General features: G+C 41.6%; 1 long non-coding RNA gene across 1 annotated transcript; it reads left to right on the forward strand.

Annotated features, from left to right (window-relative positions):
- The first annotated feature begins 765 nt into the window (after positions 1–765).
- Positions 766–23,381, forward strand: LOC135164532 (uncharacterized). Its single transcript, XR_010299317.1, has 3 exons — positions 766–1,056; positions 19,977–20,345; positions 21,740–23,381. It is a non-coding gene; the product is annotated as an uncharacterized LOC135164532 (long non-coding RNA).
- Positions 23,382–24,603: the final 1,222 nt, after the last annotated feature.

The raw sequence follows: 24,603 nt of genomic DNA on the forward strand, positions 1-24,603 counted from the left end.
ACTTCAGCATTAATTCTTATTCATTCAAATTGGCTTTGTGTCAAGCGTGAAATGTCCATTCTATTGGTTTTCCTCAACAGACGGATTAATAAAATAAACCTTTTCTCTCCCTGAAATGTTGTTAATTTGTATAGAGCGTATATAGATCGATTTTAGCCTGTTAGCACTGTGTGTGCACCAAACCGAACAAATCGAATTAATCCGCAGCGTGTCGAGTGACTCGCTTGCCAAGCCACTCCGACGTTATTATTGGAAATACGTTAAAACTGGAGTGTGCGATTTCCCGTGTCTTCCACTACTCTACCGTACGTAATACAGGAGTTGAGTGCAGTTGCTGAAATGAAAAAAACAGTGGGAAAAAGTGAAAAACGAAAAACAAAAATCGCGCATGAAAGAGTTTGGAAAAGAGTTAAAGAGTACCGATGGAGGGGGAGAGATATTTAATGGAGAAAAAAAAATATCCACTGATTCCTGTGACCCATGATCGACCGCAGTGATTAGATAATCGATAATTTCATGGAGAAACTTTCTCAACCGAGTGTGCTCCCGCATTCACACAGGTCAACTCGTGGTTTTGCATGCGCGTACGTATGAGTTGGATTTTCTTAGCTTTCACTTTTTCTCCTATCGCCTGTCCTCCACTATCTCATTTCTACGTTTGTTTTTTTGGCTCTTCTTTTGGGCCATATGCACATGCCGATCGATCGGCGGATCGGGAGAGGGGCCTCAAGGCACCGTTTGAGATTCACATCGATTATCTATCGCGCCATTGAACTTCCGGGAATGGAGGCGAAATGGATGAGGAATAGAGTTACAAAGTATGTACGCCATAATGCATTATGAATAGGCGTGTATTGAGAATTGCGTGCCTACCAATCTGCTAGTGCATGAGGGCCGAGTGGTATGGAGTTATAAAGGCGAGAATGAGACGACGTGTGTGGTCAAAATGTTGGTGATTTTTTATAAATTCATGCGGCCTCCGCTGTAAACTCCTACGGTGTGTGAGAACATTCTGTGGGATCAATTTACGGATATGATTCAGAACCACAACGTGAGGTAAGAAATGTCATCATGTGAGATTTTAAAAGATTCATTAAAGTGAGTGGAATTAATAGAATTTTCTCCTCTTGGTTTTCCATTCTCCGGTGTATTATTAGCAATTGTGGTGGAGAACTAACTGAAAGTGGTGTTCCAATCTGCATTTTTTATGCCAGAATATGGTAATTTGGGAAATTCTGATCGGATATCCATGGAAAATTGGTCCTGCTGGGATTTAAGAAATTCTCGTCCTCTTTTTGGGATTTACCATTGTGGTAATTCAATTAAAGTAATTATAGTATGCTGGCTAAATTGAGGGACTAGAGTTTAGAGGGATTTTTTTCATCGTCGAAATTTATTTCGATCAATAATCGTATGATTTTTATTTTTGAATCCATCAATGGAACACGTCCTCGAGATGCTCAATTCACCACAGAAAAGAAAAAAGGAACACCATGAGCTGTAATTCAGCCTTTGTGTCAGTCGCTCTCTTGCGAAACTCCGTGACGAATTGTATTCCGCTGTTTCGTTAATTTTTTTTTTCCACCTTGCAAATATAAGTCTGTTGGGAATGCGTGTGTATTTGTTCCGGTCAAGAATGTGAAGCCAAGTATTTGCCTTCAGCGCGAGTTTATATTTATCCTGTGAAGAAAAATGTTTATTCTCAATGATATGTACTCCCATTCTCCTCGGCAATCTCACGTCACAACCTCTCGACGTATTATTATAATGTTATTTGAAATAACCTCTGACATAATCTGATACAACACAAATATTTTTGCTATACTTAGGAGTGAACTGCTCTGAGACTGACAATGAGGTGATCACGATTAGCATGAATAGAATAAAATTTATGTGAGTAATTCTGTGCAAATATTTTGGTAATTTCTGTGTTGATCTTTGAGAACTTGCTAAATTTGTGATGAAGAGCGAGCTCCTAGGTAGTCTAGCTAGATCCAATTTTCTCAATTACTCGGTTTTCTTTTGGTCAATAATATCAGTTATCTCCACATTTATTTTGCGTTATTTCACGGTGAAATTTATCGACCATATCCTCAGCCAACTAAACTTATCGCAGTAGTGAAACAAACTGAAGAGATAGCATGTTTACATAGACTTTTTTGTCCCCGTTCCCTCACTGATAGTAGCTCTTTGTTGTACATCAGAGTAGAAGAACATTGCCCGATAGGAATCAACCCAAGGTGTTACCCACCACATACTCAGTGTATAAACTGTGATTATTGGTTCAGATGAATCGTAAACAAAAAAGAAAGAAAAAAGGAAATATTCAATAATGAAAAAAAATGCGGAACAATCGTTGAAGCGCTGAAAGGCTATGGCTCTATAAATATGACAATGAAAAACAACGTCCTACGGGTTCAGTTCATTGAAAAAATTTTCACCCCGGTGTTACAAAGCCCTTGTAATACACCATGTTATGCTTCAGAAAATTTCCCTCGTGATATGCCAACTAGAATTTTTCTATCTGTAATTCCCTGCCCAGCAACTCCATCATAATCCAGAAATAAAAGTAAACAACGGAAAAACATGGAAAAAAAATACCGACCAAACATAATATAAAATGCCAAATACTCAATTTAAATTTACCACGAGAGATAATGCAAAACCAATTCCCAACGTTCTGCCTCATTCAATTGTCGTTATGGACTTGCATCACGATTTCCATATACCCACGCAAGCAATTTGCAAATATTTTATTACCCAGAACTAGCGTCAAGCATGCGTAGTTCTGTACTATTATATCTACAATAGTTCCAATTTATTTTTCCCCCTTTCTCCCTATTCTCGGTATTTTTTTCCCCCCTAGGAGGATCACCTTTCCTCCATTATCCACGCACCTTTCCACCATTGAGCCACTTTTGGTATCTCAAGAACGAGTCCATATCAATGCCGCAACTCTCCCATGAGGCCTTTTTACTCGGTAATAAAAAAAATTACACCGACGAGAGATCACAAAACTACGCAATGCATTCCACACCGTTGCTCTCTCACTCTTCCGCCCTATGTAAACTACATTTATCCCTCTTCCTTTTTCGTTTATCTCCTCAAGAAGAAGGTGAATTTTGATATAACCAGACCACTCGACGTATATACCCAGAAAACGTGCCCGAAGTAGAATCCCCAGTGGCCATAAACTCGCTCGATATACATCTTGATATGCCAGCACTTTGCGTAACATTTTCTCCACCCAGAGCTCATTTTCCAATTCTCATATAATTTGTCAGTTTAAATTTACTGATGAGATATCAATGTCCACCAGTGTATAATCCACCCGATGTTTGACGGACTTTTATAATTGTCCTTATGATGTACAAACTGGAATTGCATCATCCTCAACTTTACTCATTAAATATCTGGCTAAAGAGATTACTCAACAAGATATGACCCCACTGAATTCCCATCAAATCACGAATAAACCTCAAATCGTCTCAAACCCACACGTACCACCTCAGTATGCGTGGCATCATGCAGTTTCACTGCACAAAGTGGAACATAAATACCGTCCTCCCTCCCAACCCCCCCTATACCAAAGGAAAATACTCCCAACGTTTATGACTCTCGATAAACTCAATTGTCCCAGCGTCTTCTCTTAACTTTGATGGGTGCCCAACGGGAGTTTTTCGAAACTATCGGTCGTTTAAGTTTCACAGAGAATGGCGAAACGAGAGAAAAGGAATGGTGCAGGCGTAAGAGGGTGGATGAGTAAAAAACGGCCGGACGTATCGCTGGAGTTTCCATTTGAACTTGGCTCCGTTATCGTCAATTTCGACTCTTATCCCCTGTGTGCGCGTGTAAAAACGGCCACTTCGTGCCTCCAGTCACGGCAGAGAGAGAGAGAGAGAGACCCTTGCACAAGAATAAAAAGCCCCTTTCATCCGTCCACCCCCAGTGGCTGTGTACCTTTCCTGCTGGTGCCTCCCTCCTTCACTCCTCCGCCCCCTTCGTCACTATCGTTTTATTCTGTCCGTCTATGGCAGCAGTCGCCAACGAGTTGCCCCTGGTGCCACTGGCCACTTCAATGTGCAACTATTTTCACCAGCCTCTGGAACAATCGGACAAAAGTTGAACTAGTCCTCTCACTCGCAGGCCCTTCTTGGAGGTCAGACGGGAGGCTACTTTGCCACGTGGAGGCCCGAAGAAGGTCTATTGATAGCTAGTCGGGCATTTGGTTTCCTTTATCGGTGTTCTTTGTACCTTTTGTGCGCCTGACGCGCACGGACAGTATTACAGTGGATTTAGTCCATTGTATTCAGCCGGAGAAGGGCGACGAGACTGAATGTTTCGAAAGAAATTTGGACCGTATAGGTTCACATCGTCATTTCACTAATGGATGGTTAAGTAGTCGTCGGGTAGGTCGGGAGACTTGGTATTTTCAATCCTAATTGATGGACGTCGATAGCTTGCCGATATTGAGTCTATAACTGGGAGTGAGCTTCCGGAGTGGAAAATTCGATGAGAGTAGCCTGGGGACGTTGATACATACGTAATATGAGGTGGATTCTTCTACACTTGGGGGTCTGATAGACTCTTCGGTGATGGTTTTATTTCAGGTACTGTAGGTGGATTATGACGTGTGGGTTGGTGTCACTGAGAAGATATCGGGGAAAATGAGGGGATTTAGAGACAGGTGAAAATGTAGTAGACGAACTACGGTGTATTCATAATGAATGAGTGGGATACCTCGAGCTTTTTCAATAAATCTGGGATTAAACCAAGTTAGTAACCACAATACTTCGAACAAGTGATTCGATTACGCTCGAATTCATGATAAATAAACAATCATCTCATATTAGATTTCATTGAGTGGGTTTAATTGGTAGCTAAGGAGTATCGCCTGCTCGATGCAGTGTCGTAGGACGTCACGGGCAGCCTCCATCCCCGTTAATGAGACATGAAATCAGTTAACGTGGGGGTACATAAGGGATAGTATCAGCGAATAAAAAAAGAATGTTTCCCAAAGTTCATAAAAACAGGCGTAGGTGAAGAAGTTGAGCTTCATCACTGCCGAAGATTATCCGGAACATTCATCTCCCCATCATTACCCACAATCATAAAAAAAAAACCTATCGATGTACCAATTTTAATGCACCGATATCTGAACTCCTGACACAGCCATAAACCCGATGATTCTGAGGATTTCACATTTACCCTCTCAACTCAATGCATGTATTAAACTTCCTGGTCCGCCCGTTTCAAGTTTTCATACGCTAGTAAATACAGGCAGGCATATCTCAACCTATAAAACAAGGAGGAGACCTCTGAGGATTTCGCCATAAATCATAAAAGCCCAGAGAAAAATGAAAAATAACCCGTGAAAGCGGATTAAATACTTCGCCGATGTAAAGTAAATATCTAATCAAGTTACCGTTAAGAAGCCTGATTGGATAGTAGATATATAGATTAAAGTGAATTCTCTAAATCGATACAGCGCTGTGAATGGAAATGAGTGTAGATCGTACCCTTTCGAAAATTGCGTAGGTGATGGTATTTTTCTCCTCTCATTCTCCCCACGGTGCTCTCTCACTCGGTGACGATGTGCTGTGACGAATGGGAAGAATAAGGAGGGATGTAGAACGAGGGACACCATGACAGACCAGTGGAAAAACCACTGGTGGATGGCGTGAGGGTGGGGTACGGCAAATCCACGAGGAGAGTGAGCGTGGCAAAAGAAGGCGAATGGCGAGTGAATGAGGCGGATGAAGAAAGACGGTGATACACTGTGAGGTAAGGGGAGGTAGAGGAAAATCGAGGCGTTGGTATATATACGAATGAAAGACAAAGATAGAATGGACGGATACGATGGGCATGCACGATGCACGTACCGAGATAACTGGTTTCGCGGAGCCTGCTATCATGGCACTCTAATTACCAGCCATTACACTCCAACGAACGAACGAACCCTCGCTGAATTGTTGCCCTCTCTGCGAGCCTATGCAGAAAGGGATATATACTGCCTCCCAATGCTGTAGCTGAAGAGAGATGAGAGAGAGGTGGATGAGGGAGAGAGAGTGACTCGTGGTTGCAAGCGCGCGAGTACGGCCACTGCGACCGCAACTCTAAATGCAAAATTAATATACCCTCCCCTCTTCAATGCCCCCGCCACCAAGTCTCTGGTATCCTCACGCTGCCTTCACCCATCCACTGTATTTTTTTTTCTTTTTATCCAACACTCAACTCTCTCCTGGGCGCGTTTACAGCTGTCTCTCATTTTCTCACTTCTCCCGGGGAAATAAGGAAAAAGCAAATGAAACAGCCATTTGAAATCTCTCATCTGTGATATTTACAGGATACACCGGGGTCATCTGCAATGTAACACATGGAATACCATCAATCTGCTGTGGTTAATAGAGAAATATTTTTCAGGCAAATCTTGTTTGCATGACAGCGATATAAAATTAATGTTTAATGCAACTGTTATTACGTAATGCCCCATCGGTGAGCGTAATTAGTGTTGCAGGATTGGCTATCGTGATTTGAGTACACGCATGATACATATGTTGACGGATTCAGCGATATCATTGGACGGTGGTGAGGGTATTTCAACCGGCCGCAAGCTACCACATCATTTTCCCTCTCTCTGTTTCACCCTACCACCAGCATCGGTGGAGAGCCAGTGATTTGCGCATAAGAATGAAGATTTAATCCCAACTTCAACTCACCTAAATGAGATTATATAATTAATGCGACATTCAGTTGAGATTCCGATGAATGAAAGTACGAGCAGTCACAACGTTTCTCTCTCAGCTGAATTGATTACATACGTTGATAAAACACACGCTATTATGGCTGTACGACTTCTCCGTACAATCGCAGTAAGCGCATTGATCATCAAGATCACCATTGGGATATCTGAATGCCATTGGCGTATTTCCACTCGTTGAATTTACCTTTACCGATTGAGAACTTCAATCACTGATCCGCAACGACTGGTGTGTAAAAATCATGAGGATTGCTACTGTATTACCCAGCTATCAGTAGTCAGTACGGCAATGGGGTGGTTGAGGTACGATGAGAAGCGGTTTAAATCGCAATTTCAGTTGAAAGCACATTCACAAATAATTAGGCGTAGAGTTTGAAATCCACTAATGTGTGGCTTCCCTGTGACTCTATCTCTCTTGTCAATACCTCAAAACCGCTTCCAGGTTGGCTTCACATTTTGCACTGTGATTTCAGATGAGCTATTCGTCAATGAAAGAGGCAGAGAGCATTACCACAAGGATTAACACTCGATCCTGATGCGTTGCTTGTGAAACAATCGCTGGTGATGGTACGACTGACAGTTTAGAGAAAGGTCGTTATTAACACGCCTAGTCACTGGATAGGATGTATCATAGCAATGCTCTATGATAGAAGAGAAATCCTTACTTTGATGTCACGACAATTAAACTCATAAGGACACAGTGCACACACGTGAGGGGGAATATATCGGTAAAAGGTGAAATATAAATGGCGTGGCTCAGACAAACGCTCGGTAATTGGCTCTTGAGGCATATATGCAACGTCCTACGTCACCAGCTTTTTTTTTTAAATAGAACTCAGCGGCAACACACTCCACGAGATGTTGCATTTAAATTGAATATATTTTGCCTCACATGTAAATGCATATTTCCACTACCATAAATGTTTAATGATACGGGAGAGATAAAGTTGGTATTCTAATTAATTTTATCCATTCAAGTGATATTTCAATCGTTTGACTAGTGGTTGTCAAACTGTAAATAGAGAATTCAAATAATTCCGGACAATGAATGATAAAACATTAACAAATGAGCATTGAACCGATCATATATTTAACGCGTCAGTATTAGTCAATGATCAAATCAAGTATGAGCATTGAATCATCGGCTTAATAATGTCCATTCAAAAGCAATCTAACGGTGAATTACAGAGAGAAAATTTTTCAATTGTATTGTTACTGTGGAGGGGCGAGGAGGAGGGGGCCAAAGGCAATGAGCTGAGTGGGTTTTATCCATGGTCATAACGAAGACGTGAGAACAATATTTGCATGATGTAATAATACTTCATGAGTTTCTAGCTACTAGCGATGATTTACGACAGGCTTACATGGTTATGCACTTCAGATTTTACACCCAAGAGGTGATGATGGGCTCAACGCCCCCTACACCACCCCCCTTTCCATCATTATCATCGGGACTATGTGTAAAATACAACAATGGATCATTATGATCTTATCACGTGATTTTCAACATGAAAGACATTAACACCAACGCTCAAACTACAATTAGGTACCAATTAATCGATTTGTCCGGCAATGCTGGTATATACTGAATAGCGAGTGGGGTGAAGGGGTGAGGGGGGAGGGGGCGTGTTGAGGATGGAGAGAAGGTTCGGCGAATGGTCATTGGTATTAATATCAATATCAATATTGGACATACCAAATCGATTTTCCATAGCCAATGTGTGTCGCGGTGTACCTCGTGTGGCACGCGGCCTCCACTGCGCTCTGTATCCCCCCCCAACCGCACACGATTCCAACAAATACATCGACACTGGATATTCAACCATACACATGCCGTACAAATGCAAGCGATATTTTTCATTCAAAGCGCGTATCGTCGACGATTGGCATGCGCCTACACACTTTATAATAGCCAACAATTTAACGACCGTAGAAAAGTTACCGCCGACTGTTGTTAGCCGCCATCTGATTCGTTGGTAAACTTCAAGGAGTGCCTGTATATAGCTCGAAACTTCCAACTTCAACGGATTTCTATGGGAAAATAAAGCAGCCACAGTACTTTACCTATTCTCGTATTTTTAACATTAAACTTATTTGTACTGACACGTGAATAATGAGTAATATGAATAGTTTGTCTAATAATAGACTGGTCGTAGATTAATAGCCCGAGTTAACCTGGTGGGTATTGAATAATACAATAGACATTTGCGCTTGGGTTCAACGCTATGAACAAACAGCTGTCATTAATTCAGGGCTCAATGTAATCCTGAAAATTCCAAACGCACCAAATCCACCGGCAATTTGACGGTTTTTTTTAATTAATCGATGTATTGACGCTGTCTTAACGAGTTATAAATTGTGATTAGTCAATGTACAGAGAATCGGAATTGCGTATGCGTGTAGAATGAGCGAGAGATAAAACATGGAGCGGGTGAAAGTCGACGAGATGCATATACACACAAGCCTCGCGCCTTTTGCGTTTGGCATGTGCCTAGGGAGAAATAAAAAGATTTGAAATAAAAAAATCTCATTGTTTGTGAATGACAATGAGAAATATCTCTGGTCCCTGGTTAATAAATGGCTGTAGCATTCTCTTCATTAGCACATTTTTTATACACCCTGCGTTTTCATTCAATGAGACTTTTCGAAAAAAAAAAAAATGCTAAAAGTAGGATGGAAAAAATATCCAATAGCTTTCACCATTTTTCCAGTTCTGTTGCATTATGGGCCTCTTTGTCTCTTACTCTTTTTGTCATGAAAATGCCAGTGTTATTCATCAACGAACCTGGTGTGGACGGGGTGTGTGCATTGGAGGATAGAGATTTTTAATCGGAAAAGGACTTCCACTTAATTTTCAATTCTTTTTTGCCAGTTTACTGAATTTATGACCTGAGTGAGGAATTCCGTGAGCAATATCATCTTAAACTTTATCTTTATATTTTTAAAAAATATTGGCATTGATTCGTCTTGAAAATTAATCATTTAAATACGCTGAGGAAGAACTCAACGTTAGAGAGAGGGAACATTCACTCGACTGTGAGAATTTTGTATAACTAAACCCTTTCTTAACTGAATCGAGGACATTGCCACACTATGTGATTCAACTCCTCATTTGATCTTAAACTGATTTAACATTTCCAGCACTGAAATGCAACTATTGCTTAGTTTTCAAAAGGAAAAAAATCTGAGCGTACGTTGTCACGACTCCTTGAATTTTGCCACTCTGTATTCCCTTCGTTTGTTGCGTGTGCATCCAGCTATCTTGTGTGTGCCAGGTTACACCTCAGCGAGAAGTGTCACGGTGGTTGAGGCAGCACCAGGAGGCAGGAGGGATGGAGGGGGAGTGCAAGCGTGTGGTGTAGTGTACTCATTAACGGCGCGCCACAGAGGTGTCGGTGAATCTGTTTGAGATACTCACCTGTCCATCCTCCTTTGATCTCCCTTTTCTCTCCCTCTCCCAGCAACATCCCTTCTCACGATATGCATCAAAGTCGGCTCGATGACTGACATACCCAAGTCAGATGTGCCCTGAAAAAGAGAAAATGCCATTGAAACAAAAGGAGAGAACTACGTGATTCCCCCTCAAGAAAGGATTGAAGTTTCAGAATCCCTCAATCCTTTCCCATCATCATTTTAATTAAATTCTCAGTCAAAAAAAATCCAATGATTACCTACTGATTCAACTAAAATTTGAAATTGCTAAAAATTTTCTTTCATTAAAAGATCCACCACAAACCCCACCAGAAAAGAAAATAAATAAAACACGAGAACTAATGAAAAATTGAAATTATACCCAAATGTGCAGTGCAATGTTAGCGGCATTTCAGTGTGCGGCACGATTGTACAGCGCGGTTTGAGGCCTCATTTCTCATCCCAAAGGTGAGCTCATTAAATGAATTCAGTAGATACACTCCATTACTCCGCCAGCTCCCTCTCATCCAGTGTGTACACATTTACCCGAGTTGAGCATACAAACTGCACTATTCGATAGTACATAACCTGGCATATAACCATTTATGGTTTCTTAAACGCGATATGTACGAGAAAAGGTTTGATATATAGCAGTACTGACCCAGAAGCGTTACAAGAGCGTCAGTTACTCCAGAACCGGTGAGGCCAAACCCAACCAGCCCTCCTAAATGGCTAACTTTGACTCTTGTCGTTTTCAATGGGGAGAAAATTTCGCGGTCGTGATGTGAACGTGTCGCGCGGCAACGATCACACGACAAGGGGTTGCCCATTGATGTGGAACGTGCTACATGCTAAGGAAGCCGTACCCTCCTGCGCTTGAATTACTGATTGTTGATATATATTATCAATCCCGTGTTCATGTACCCTCCTATTCATTTTCAATCTATCGAAATTCCTCGGCTTCACTGGCTACTCATATACATATATACATATAAGTTGGCAGTGCCACTTGTCCTGTCGACCTCTTATTATTAAACCAAAGCCAATGGGTGCTTTCACCTTTTATATTCATACACCGATTGACGGGATTTATGCACAAACGAGATTAGAAATCGCCGGGTGAATAGCGCGGGTGGGCGAGAGTGCTTTGTATGCATTTTATTATGCATGTTTGAAGTGCGGCCAATCAGTGGTTCAATAGTTGGAGAATGGAAAATAGTGCGTTAGAAATCAGGAATCACTGAGAATGGCGATATATAAGATCCGGCGACTGGTGAAAGGGAAGCGCGAGGGGAGGGTGAAGATGGTATTGAGAATTCGAGACGATTGTAACGGGCCAAAGTTTTTCGAATCAGATGCATCCCCTTTCTTTCGTGAAGGGGACTACGTCGTTCAGGACTTTTACTTTTAAATCATTCAGCCTCTGATGCCTTGTTACATTATTCATCCACTAAGACCACGGGTAGCGTTTGGAGGCCCTCCACTCGCGCAAAAGTCCCTGAGTGTATCCCGACTGGGTACCTCTCTTTGCACTTGTATGACTCCCTCCTCTTTTGAATCATTGACTTGTGCAGACTCCAAGAGATATTGTAATATCATGTAAAGGCCTTTGTAATGTGTGTTATTTAAGGCGATTTTAGGGAATTTCGGAGGGAGTGAAGAGTAAGGTGTGGGAGGGGAGGAGTTCTCGCGTGGAAATGAAAAAGTGAGGCATTTGCAGTGGGAAAATCTGGATGGTTTTTGGTGGGATTCGGCTGGAGATGGCGGGCTAAAAATGTGGAAATAGCGTACGGTGGGTGAAGCCGAGCTTCTTGTGTGCTTTAATTACACAGTTTTCCGAATAATTTGACCTCCCGAGTAGGTAAGATCGGGTGATAACTGCATCCCTTGAAAATAATCGTCTAATTTTTTTGGGAATCCCGAATATTTCACCGGTGTTCCGCAATGAAGATTTGTTGGTCCACTGATTAAAGCTAAAATTGTCTTCTCGTAATTCCCGTAATTTTTCAAAAATATCCCGTTGTAACTTGATCATATATTGATCAACTAAAAGACGCCCACTATGTTGAATTGTCAATATTAATAATTCACCCGCAATCGTTATTTAATTATCAGAAAAACCATCAGCACAGCAACAACTCAACTTACTCAATTACGTTAAGACCAATTTTTTTTTGCCTCTCCTAGTCAAACCCCGAGATATGCAATGAAGGGGTACATTACGTTGCCTCAAGTACCACTAGATTACGCTTATTCAATCCTTAGTATACCAGTAAGTTGCATACATTAACGATCCACTCGTGCCCAAGGTGAAGGCAGAGCGAGCAAAATTGCATATAACAATGTACCTCCTCTTTTTGTGCATTCGGGGCTGAGTTTATACAGCGAGCGCGCGCGGTTGGGAGGGTTGGGGGTGAAAACACTAAGTTCACTTTACGACTACACGACGATTACTGAGTACTTTACCATAAGGTATATAAGAACGCTCCTTTCTTCCGCTCTCTGCCTTGTTGAAAACAAACGTTTGTTGTGCGATAAATTATAATGCCCAACTCTTTGGAGTACTTCCAATTTTGTACAACTTAATTCTGTAGTTTACGTAATGTAAGCCTTTCTCTCGTTTGCCCTCCTCTCCTTCCACCTCCCTTGGTTTCAACTATTATAGCCTTGTTAGCTCTGATGCATAGTAAAATATCTGTGGGTAAAGGGAATGGGAGAGGGGTTAGGCACTCGCGTTGTACATATCGGAAAGAGCAAGTGAGCATACACCCAGTGAACTTTGTGAGTTCCACAAATAATTGTCGGTTAAATTCGATTCACGTTCTGTGGAATAATCTCTCTTTATCTCTCCCCCACGTTTGCCCCCGTTCCTCTCGCCGCCCTTTCCTCCCCTCCCCATCACTTCACCGACATCGCAAAATACTTGCATACTCGAGGCGAAAATTGACGCTGAGAAACCCCTTTGGGTGGAGCTTAACCATTTCGGGTTTTGAGAGATTTGCGGTTTCGTGTATTTCGCTGCTGCACTATTTGCTCTTCTCCCGTGTTATTGCAGCCATTTGTCCTCCACCCACTTGCATACTACGTGAAACAAGTGCATGGCAATACGGAGAACTAATGTCACACTGTGCAATTGTAACGCAAACAAATCAACAATTCGATTATCCATTTTACATTGAATTTTTTAAAAAATGTGATAATCATCAGAGCGAGTTGGCTTCGCCTTCTCGGAGCCACTGAGCATCTTACACCGTGGGGGAGGTGGTTCGGGATCGATGTTAGCAGCGAAGCAATAAAACTAGGTTAATATATTGCACGAGCCCACTGAATTTACGTATTTACAACGATCGCCTGGCTCCGACAAGGGTGATAAATTTAACGTTTAACGGTCACCTCGTAACTTGAAAATACAGTATCCACGCTTGTATTTTGGCCATCCTCCACACTGATACCTTCGTGTCAAATATTGTCACTCGACGTACAGGGCTTGACATTTTTTTTTTCATCCCCCATTCACCGGAAGCAACGCGAAGGAACCAGGAATACTTTTTTTTTCTATATACGCCCCGTCATTTAAAAGCAATCGGTTTGTCTCGCGTGTGCTCGTCTATTTCAAGGCAATGTAGGTCAACATTTATATTAGCTCAAGCCAATCTTTCATCCGCCAGCCCAGCAGTTATTTATCGCTACTGTTGTATACCTGCGGCCAATCGAATGTACCCTCTCACTTCTTTACCCCATCGCTCGTTCTTCTTCCGTGGAATATACTATTTGTACACACGTGCTCACTCTAGTTTTCCATCCAACGTTTATTTGAATCTGCCGGTAATATCAATAGTGTAACCAGTGATTTGTCGATTATTACTCTCACTCGTTCATGTTGAAACATCACTCGCGTACTGTAAAGTAAAAGCGAAAGGGATTTTTAACAACAACAGGAGTCTATTGGTGATTCTCGAAGGATCTTGAAAGAGATTTGAGGCTGAGAGAGTCGTCTGAAGAAGCATAACCATCACTGATAACGGAGTTCATCGTAATCATCATAAATTTATGAATATTTTATTTGATTCGTTATGCATGCACCGGGAGAGGAATCACAGGAGTAGAAAAAGAGACTGGAGGACTCGGCATTATGTCTGTACACACAATATTTTTTTCCCTTTATTATCCTGCACACTAAATTACGACTTGCAGACGCGTCGTGACGACATATACGACTTTCTCCCGTGAGTCTTTCTATTCATCGGCTAAAGCCTACGCAGAAAATTCTTCAGACTCTCGTTTGGTTCAACTGCTGCATGAGTTAGTGAGAGTCTTTTATTGTTCCTTGTGGGGAATATTCAACGGTTGGAGAAGTGAAAAATGCACATAATGCAAGTACGTGAATGGTGAAGGAGGATTGGGACAGTGGAATGGGGTAAAAAAATTAAAACCGAGTGCAGGGGCATTGGTGCTGCAACTGTTTCCAGGAGATGAATGTAATAACATTGGCTTGCTCGTCCGAGCAGGGAAAACTGAACCTGTCCTGCACTATGGCTGACGACAGGGGAAGAAAATTTGGGTGAAAAATACCCCTGGCTCCAAAAAAATTTGCTAACCAAACCAAACAGGTTTTTCCACCCAGCGAACAGGGTACGAGTGTGTCTAACAGGCAATTCTAGGTATAATACTGAAAGACAATGCAGATAAATAGGATCAAAGGCTACCCTGACAATCGCTAATGAGTCGAGTAATGATAAATTCCCCGTCAAATAATTGGAGACGTGGAATACCAAGGAATAGTCAGGTTTAAGCCGTCAGATTCCCTTTGGTACGGATCATATTCATTGCAGCGGTTCATGGTTCAATGGGATTATTTCTCCATTTAAATGGAAACACGTAGTTGTACATGATTATATTAATCACTGCCGAAGAATTAATATCATGCTTCAGTGCGGTGGGGATAATACCATGGAGAATTCAGTTCAGTAATGTTTGGGAAAGGTCCAAAAATTGAGGGGGAGAAGGTCAATATTACTAATGCAGGGGAGGAACTGATCGAGAAAAGAGATAGAGCAGACGTGTGAGTCGACAGTATAAGGGAAAATCAACATGTGTTCCATGATTTTCGGTATTAATTAAATTTATATTGAACTGTATTAGGATAGACATAATAATAGAGTCATTATGAGCGTTAAAAAATAAGCATTCGAAACATGAAATAAAATTGAACAGGACGTTAATAAATTGTGAAGTTGGTCGACAGATTTCTCCTGATTTAAATGGAAATTTTGAACACCACTGTCTGGAGATCCCTTAATGGAAATATCAAGCGCATATCCCACGACAAAGAGGTAACCCACCGTCCATTGTTGATTACATTGAATTTACAGAGAATAATGAGAATAACGGTAGAATGAAAAGCACCCTCAGTGGCAAATCACTGCAGTAAAGAAGTAAGTCACGACATACTCGTATTAAGGAAGAACCATGGGCAAACGTTATCCGGAGCACTCGTTAACATTATCTGGGCACGGTACAGTGCGTGCAAGAGACCATCTCGAAAGCTTCCCTTCTTGCTGTACTAAAACACCACACCAACCAGGGGTATACCCTAACGAATTTCCTGTCCCGGGAAGCTCGACCGTAAATCACTCGGAAGTAGGTGCACCGTAAGTCCGCGCCACATCCTACATCCAGATTCGGATTTTTTTTTTCTCTAACAGCCACCTTAAACCGCACCTAGACCACGATATTTTTCTTTCACCAGCAAATCAGAAGGGTCTTTAGTCAAATCGAATTTTGAGGTAAGGGCGAGAAAAGAGAGATTTTGTTTGGGTAGAAAATCCGGACAAAATACAAATTTAACCTTTCGATTTTTCCATATTTGGCCGTCACGCCATTGAAATATCGTCGATGATGAGGATACTTACTTAATTTAGGAATTATAATGTCTCTCTTCTCTAGTGCATTATCTTCATTTCCAACTCATTAAAATTACACTTCAGTTCTCCCCATGCTCTCCAAATATCTCATCATCGTGAGGCATTCACAGGAAATTCAATTAACGTTTTGATGAGATTAGGTACTGATCTGATTTCAATATGACATAATGTAATTTGTACGTCGCCGCATGCATTTCAAGAGTAGAAGTGAAATTCACCTCTAGTGCAATTTTCATAGCTCCTCTGGAGCACTCATGCATGGCTGTGACGCTCTCATTAGAACTAAAACAGAATAATCAAAAAAATTGAAGTTTCTTGAGACAGTAATTCTTTAGGAGCCGTAAATTTACGTCCTGAGGCCGAAATGTCAAAATGGGAGTAAAGTGCATCCTGCGCAGCAAAAAAAAAATCAATTTTATGGCAAGGGAGTGAGTCATTTTCAGAAGTCTCATTGAAATCCATTGGGACAAGAAAAAATAATTAAATTTTCAATTTCGGTGAAAATTCAATCAAATGGGTAATTTTTGAAAAGTAGGGCAATGAGATTTAACAAATTTATTGAAATTTACCATATGAACATGAATACCGAAAATGGAGCTGTGCTGAATATTCAATGAATGACATTTTCAGTTTCCATTAATTTGAAAAATATTTTTTTTTACGCGAAAACTGTCAACGTTGTATGCGCTTCCTCGTAGCTCAAGAGTAATCTACTCAATACATAGCTTGCGTAAAGGAAAATGGAGGTGAACGAAGAGCCCTTTGAATTTCTGGATAAAAATCCAGCCGCTACTTCGCTCTAAACCAACGTCAAAGATGGTGCTGGAGGAAGCCGATTAACAATACCAACTCTGGGTTTTGAGTGTCACTTGAAGATTTTACGAGTTTTAGACGTAAATCAACGTGACATTATTGCACGCGCAATGAATAAATCATGACAACAATGTCGCAAAATATTCTGAAGGGAAAACTTTTTGAATCCAATGTATTTTCTCCAGCCGAGTGATTTGTGTTGATGAATTCCAACGCCAAGTGAAGGAACATAATTTCAACCATTGTAATGCATTTTAACTATTCAACGTCGATTCTATTGCATTACCTGTGGGAGTATATTTCTACATATGAAAATATGTTGATCCTGAATTGCAAAATTTCGCAGTGAACATGGTAGGAGTATTTTAATCTCAATTCGAGGGAAAATTGCACAGGAAGAGCTAAATTATGCTTTCACTCATTTTTCTAAATATCTGGGATTATGAATTAACAAAACTACCGACCGTTTCTCGAAACTGTAAAAAACCTATGATGTCAAAAAGTAGATAAATATATTCACAAGAAAAATTTGTTAACCGCAGGATTTACGACCTCTCCAGTTCCAGCTTGTGCCTGTGAAAACTATGAACAAACCGCAGTAGTGTATCCGTCATTAGTGCTCGTTTGGTATTCAAGATCGCGGCCACTTTGGGTGAGCCGCACTATGCAGAAATTTGAAATTCGCAACCTCCTCAACATACCCAAAATCCCCCATAAGCCTCTGCGTTTGTGGATGCTTTTTTACGACTCGAAACTATTCATTCTCTTCTCTCAAAGCAATTCCCATTATTTCACTCAGCATATACTCCAGCGTTTAAACATTTCCGTCAATATTATCTCAAAATCACAACAATGAAGTTCATAAATCCACTGTTAAGTGAATGGCTTTTTTTTCCAATAAGAGGACAAGCCATTGCAAGCATCAAGGGATTCCACTGGAGCTTGGAGTGGAAAACCAGCATGAAAAATCATTCACGGAGAAAATGGTACCTCCAACTGAGATAGAAAAAGTATACCAGTGAAACACTTGAAAATCTTCCCAGGGCTTTTAGAAATATCGCGTGCATTGTAGTATCGCGTGCCGCACTGTGCCCCAAGGCTCGCGAAATTTTTCATTTTCTCGAGTAAGTTACAGAGCTTTCCAAGATATGTCCGGTCGTCGGTGCCCTGCCTCGTTCCCGTAAATAATGGGAAGTAGAGCAAGCACAGCAGTGGTTAGCTGTCGCCCGAGTCATTAAGGGTAGTGCTCTCCAAGAACTCAGCGCCACACTACTTCCCCTCCCTCTTCACCCTCCATCGCACATTTTTTTTTTTCGGCCCATGTAGGCGCACCTCTTACGCATTTGCGACAGCGACACTCGACACTCCATAATCCGAAACACCAGGGAATGCTTCCATTCTCTTCCAACGCTCTCCCCCTCCCCCTCGTCATTCAGGCAGCAGTAGAACAATTCAATAACGAGAATTCCACGATTATCCGAGTTGCGCAAATATCGTTTCGACCGATCACGGAACTTGACTGCCTGATAAATTGCTCGTATCGAATGGTACGTGTATAGCCGTCAAGCAGGCAATTCAAGTCCACCATCTATTTTCTAACAAAAGCCCCCCTGAAACTAGTCTGCATATATACCAATGTCGTACAGCGGGATAAATAAATAAATAGTTGGAGTGAGACTGAAATTGATGGAATAGTAACTTTCTATCAAACGTCGATTTCATGATGTTACCAGATTCATCCTGTTCCTTGGAATTCCACGTGAAGCAATACCGCCCACGTTATTAGAATAGTTTTGGACAATGAATGGAGATCATGGCGAGTGAAAAATCACCGGATCGAGTCGCTTCACTTTACTGATGATACGACTGGTTGGTATTTATACACAAGCTGGGTCGTCTTATTATGACGAATAATATCCATCATGCCCACCTTGATGGGGATACTTTGATGGATTTCAATAGCCAGGTTACCATAGTAATGGGCGACCCCGTAGTCAGAACATTCACCTCTGAGATATCTCGGTCTATTTTTCTCGTCTTTGGCTCGATTCACTTCTCCCCAGCAGGTCTGTGCACGGAGGATTAAGCACGATAATTTTTCTATCTAGTCGCACAGTAAAGTGGATCCCGTCTCCTGGTAAAGGAAAAAAGATTATGTTTGTTCGATAAAAATTTCATTCGTCGGTTTCACCGAATTCGGTTTATGATTCTTCGAAATTCTTTCTCCCATCACTAAATATTCCATTCAATCTGTTTTGTTTAAAATTACTGCTGAACTGTCTGCCAAAATACATTTGTTTAAACAATAGCGGATAAATAAACGGACAATTTCAATTCGTCTGATGTAATCGCATCACTCGTCACTCGAGTGGTTTATTTCCCCACTTTGGTGGTCGCTATTGAGGTGAATTGCAGGGATATGGGGAACTGGGCGAATAGCAGCAAAAAGGTCGGGTGATTTCACCCTTGGGTCAATTTGCCAAAACCTTCATTGTGAGTAAGAGAAGAGCACAGATACACAGGCAGCTGAATAGAGGGCGATGTCTCGACAATTCAGACGCATTGCACTGGTCGAGTTAATATTTAAAATACACACTTGGCCTCCGTTAGGATAATTAATTCAGAGAATGAAGGAGAAGAAGGGAGGGCGCACAGACGTTCCGCAGTTACAATAATGGAGAGTCATGAGCCGCCGAGGACCACTCGAAGAGAATAGTACGCTTGGTAATGGTGAGAAAAAGAGACAAGTTGGGGTTGCCTTAGTGGGAGGTAATCTTGGAAGCCCCTGGAATTTTCGTTTCTCTCTTTTCACGGATATACCTTATTCATTTCCATTGAATGTTCTTCTCCGTATGATCGAAAATATTTTCTACTCAGTTGTGAGGGCGTTGGCCCTGGAAAATTTTCAAAATTTTACGTGTGGAGTGAAGCACAGAAATTTCTGCTGAAATCAGTGAAAATCTCCTCGTCATTCTCGGATAATAAAAATAGAAATTTTTATTATCCATTTAAGTATCTTAATTATAAATCTCAAACCCTTTTGTTTGTCGGTATTTCCGGAAAATCAGGAGAATCGTCCAAGACTCTAACGATGAAATTCTGCTGATGCTGCAATTCAACACACGTTCGTGGTCTTCCGCAAGACGTAGACCGAGTGTCTTGTCTCCCTGGTGACGCTTCCTAATTCCCGGACAGCAGCTGAGTTCAGAAGATCTAATTTCCCGGGCTGCCATTCTAGGTATGAGGGACGGAATCGGTGCGCCCTTCTCAACTCATCCGTGGACAGACGTAGGAAGGTTACGGATCGCTTCAACTTGTGAAACATCGAACAGTCAAGCACTTGTGCCTCACTGCGAGCTGCTAGGCAACCATTGGGCTCCCGTAGTCTCCAGCTAACTGTTTGCGTTTGACCGGATTACAGAAATACATGTGTATGGGTGAGTGTACCTGTTCCTGATACTTCTCTGCATGAATATAAACCATAGGGTTCCAATTATGAATCGATCCCCATTAATTCTACTACCGCTTTTTGTAATTCTCTCGTATTTCTGGCCGTTGAAAAAAATGCCAGATTTTTTCGAGGGAAATTCAGGTAGAAATGGTCCAGTCGTTTGGTAAAGGGGTTGAATTTTCTAGTACCAGAAAAATTCGCGTACTCGTGTGTATTAAATTTCCGGTGCTATACAAAAAATGTGATAACGGTGATTCATGATACACTTGTACAGAGAGGTAGGAAAATTTTTTCGCATTCGTATTCATTGTAAGTCAATATAGGATCGTATTTATTTTGATGCTCTTCAGTATCTGAAAATGGATATTATTCACTCCAGAGTTTTGGATGTATTTCTGAGCAGTTGATCGAGCATATCAGCGTGACGTACAGTCAAAACGATGCTACATATTTTGAAATATCACTTGTCAGATATTGGATATTTGATTGTTCTTTGTGAATGAATGACGTTATTCACTGAATTGGGTTGATTGCCCACTCACCTTCATTAAAATTGTGGGTTCCACTCAAAACAGTGTTTGCAAAATTTCTGCTGAAAATGGGATGTTTAAGGACCACTGTTGGGATTGTGAATGTAATATTTCATTTATCATCTGGCGGTTCGTGTAATCCGGTGCTTTCATGTACGTTATTTCCATTTCAATATTTATTCAAAAATGCCAATTATTTTGATATTCGAATTGAGTGAACGTAAAATGAGAATATTTTCCCTCTCTGACGATAGCAAAAAAATCCTGGTATTTATTCCGCCGGGGTTTGTCGATGAACCGTGTATTCAATAAAGTTTACATCGGGGTTTTAGTGTTTTTGAACTGAAATGAATGTGATTGGCGTTAAAAATGAAGGAGATTAAGTAGCATTCAAAAATGGTCGATACATGACGAATAACTGGACAAAGAGTCGCGCTGGAAAAATTCAGAATTCGATGAATTGTTTATTGACGGTGATCGAGCTATGAATTTTTCACAACAGTCGATTTTAGTTCATTTCCACGGAAAATATAGGGTTTGATGATCGACCTCGTTAATTGTGGAATCGATATACTCCGCCACGGCCGTCGGCACAAGTAATTCCTAATTTCATTCAATTTAATTGGGTAGCGGATGTCAATTGAATCCAGATAGTTAAGTCAGTGATTTTTCATCCAACGAAGTAACGGAATCCCCTCATCCATTTAACGAGAGCTGCATCGTTGTTTCCCTAGGATTTCCTACCAGGTGGGTAACCTCAGTGTCTTCCCAGTATTTACGACTAAGGTACAATTTATTCGGGCCAAGATGAAGTGTCAAAATGTTTCCAATTTAATGTTTTCATTGCCAGGTTGGGCCAAGTAAAGGGCAGAGAGTGAAGAGGTTAGAAGGCGTGTGACAGAACTCCCGATGCACTAGGTACCTCGGATTTGCTGAGTTTTATCGAGGTACTGGTTGAGCGGTAGCACAACTCTGGATTACCACTAGGATTTACGGTAGACAATTTTGTAACGGCATGAGTTTACGTGGGGGTGTACCTAGAAAATGCAAGCCACGTAATGCCACGGCCACGGCGACTAACCGCTCCGGTATTACCGTGTATGCAGAGAGAGAGAGAGAGAGAGGCTCACCTGGATATATCAACGGCCATGTTAGTCAGCCGACACAGATGGCAAGTCCTCCTGAATCCGCTGTGATCGAGAATAGAGGGATAAAAATGCTTCGATAATAATTACGCGACAGCTACGTAATTCGTAAATGAGAATAACCGTTCAATAAATTTTAAGGGAAGGTCCAGTGATGAATGTGAGCGACCAAGTAAGGTGCCTTAGAAAATTAATTTTTTAACATCATAAACCAGACAAAAGATTGCAGCGCTGCCCGCTCTCAGCCAAGTGAACAGCACGGACTCCAGTTGAACCAATGAATTACCAGGAGACGTGATAAAACTCGCTGTGAAGTAGAAAAATATGAAAAATTTTATCAACTGCATCGTAAACCTTGGCCGGCTCCCCTTATCACTCTCTCCTCGCCAGTGGAGACCATAAAATGATAATATTCTCCCCTGGAAATGTCCAGATTTCCATCAATTACTCGAAAGTCTCCGATAATATTGCAAAATCTTCCCCGTGAAAGATGAAAATGTCGCACTTGCGGATGGGAAAAAAAATAACTGAGAACATCTCGAACGAAGAGAAATGTTGATTCCTGTATATTTACACCATGGGATGATACATGCGATCCAATGTAAATGCATGTACCACGTTGACTCCATGAGAGAAGCTGAATAAATGTCACGAAATACCGTATAGTTTCTCGGACGCTATGGTGTATATTCGCAGTATGTATCACCGTAACCGGTCACCCCCATACATTCGGTGGAACGTCAGGTGGACACGTTACACCGCGCGGTGCGAGTGTACCAACATAACTCTGGCTTGTCCCGTGAGAGAAGCATATACACCGTACATACATAACGCAAATACCGCTTGATATTCAAGTTTAAAATCCCTTTTCGCGCCTCAACAAAGAGCCACACTGACTACCCCGACTATTACACGATAGTAGACTAGACGAAGAAGTGGCAGACGAGTGCGGCCAGACTATCATACACACACGTTAACCATGAGTTTTCGGTGTTAAAACAAGTTGATGGACACTGGACATTGGGTTATATCTGTATGATGAAAGCCAACGGTCTGGAGGGGGGGTGGGAAGGTTGAAAGGGGGCCCACAGCTTTGCGTCATTTCGATATCACGCCTATTCGACCGGAAGATCAAAGGCCTTGGGTAGGCGATGCTGGGTAAATATGGACACCAACATTTAGTCACTGTGACCGGCACTTGCCGTACGAAATTGATTTACCCGTTCACCCTAAAAGATAAATAGAATACAGTGAAAAAAAAAATTTTGAGTGTTCACTACACCGGACATTTTGACATTTTAATTCAATTTTTAATATGTTCTCCTCCTTCATTGGACTTTTACAGCCCATCCCTCTGTTCCATCACGCATGATAGGGTACCCCCTGAGAGATGATACCAACTAGGGAGACCTGCGGGGATGGGAGGGGGGGGGGAGGGCGCCCTGGCGTTCGCCCGGACGATGATATTTGATTTATGTACGGCGTGGGCCGCGGGCTGCAAAAGAAACGATTGTAACTAAGATTTATTTCGCGCTCTTTACCGTCACAATATCGGGCCCTGGTAGAGTTACGTCTTGGGGGTACTGTGCGCTCGCACAGAGTTGAAATATGTTTATGTATGTGTATGGCAATGGGTGGGTATTAAAAAGTCCAGAGATATTGAACGGACAGTGGGCTATCGTGTGTGCAAGCGGGTTAGTATCCAAAGGTAAAAACGATCATTTAATGCCATGTAGGCACATGGTAAATTAGAATACATTGCGTTTGGCTTGTTGAGGCGAGAGATAATATGAACTCAAAGGGATGAGCATAAGCCACACACGTATATCTCCTTCGGCTGTGTGGTGTAAAGGTAAAAGACGATGAAAAGAAATTTAATCATATATACAATTTCTTTTGTTGCTCATTGACAATGAAATAACCGCGTGTGAATGCCAGGGTCCTTTGAATCTGTACAAAAATCAATGGCCTTTTATTTTGTCGTATTTTCAAACGAACAGAAACGAAATTAAACATCATTCAGACTTGTCAATATATTTTACGATGAATGACGTGACTTCTACACAGTAACATTCTCCTGTCTCTCCGCAATGCCTAGCGAAAATAATACGTATTATCGTCCTCAGGAGTACATGCCCGGCACAGCCATCAGCACCGTTAATTGTCAATCTCCCGTTCTAGCAAACAATGTATCGAAAGTGCACGAGCGCAGCTTTCTACAGCGCACTAAACGTTGTGTATCAGCGACATCACACAGACTATATTTCCCTCAATTTGCCGGGTAAAATTGAGGCACTACACGGGCTACAATTAAATCTTGCCAGCATTTTCCAGAGCAATCGAAATTTTCCACTCATCAAATTACTCTTCCCTCCATTTCCATCCGCCGAAAATTTGTTTTTTTTTCCTTCCACAATTTTCGCCCGTTCTGTTGACTCCTGCCCCCTCATTTCCGGGGGCCACGGGGAACAATTCATTGTCACAACTCAGCATCGATTGCCCAGCTATTCACGCACTTAGCACTTCTGCAAATAAGTTGGATGAAACATAATTATTTAGCAGTCGAAAG

The sequence above is a fragment of the Diachasmimorpha longicaudata genome, chromosome 7 (genome assembly GCF_034640455.1).
Source record: "Diachasmimorpha longicaudata isolate KC_UGA_2023 chromosome 7, iyDiaLong2, whole genome shotgun sequence".
In the NCBI taxonomy this organism is placed as follows: domain Eukaryota; kingdom Metazoa; phylum Arthropoda; class Insecta; order Hymenoptera; family Braconidae; genus Diachasmimorpha; species Diachasmimorpha longicaudata.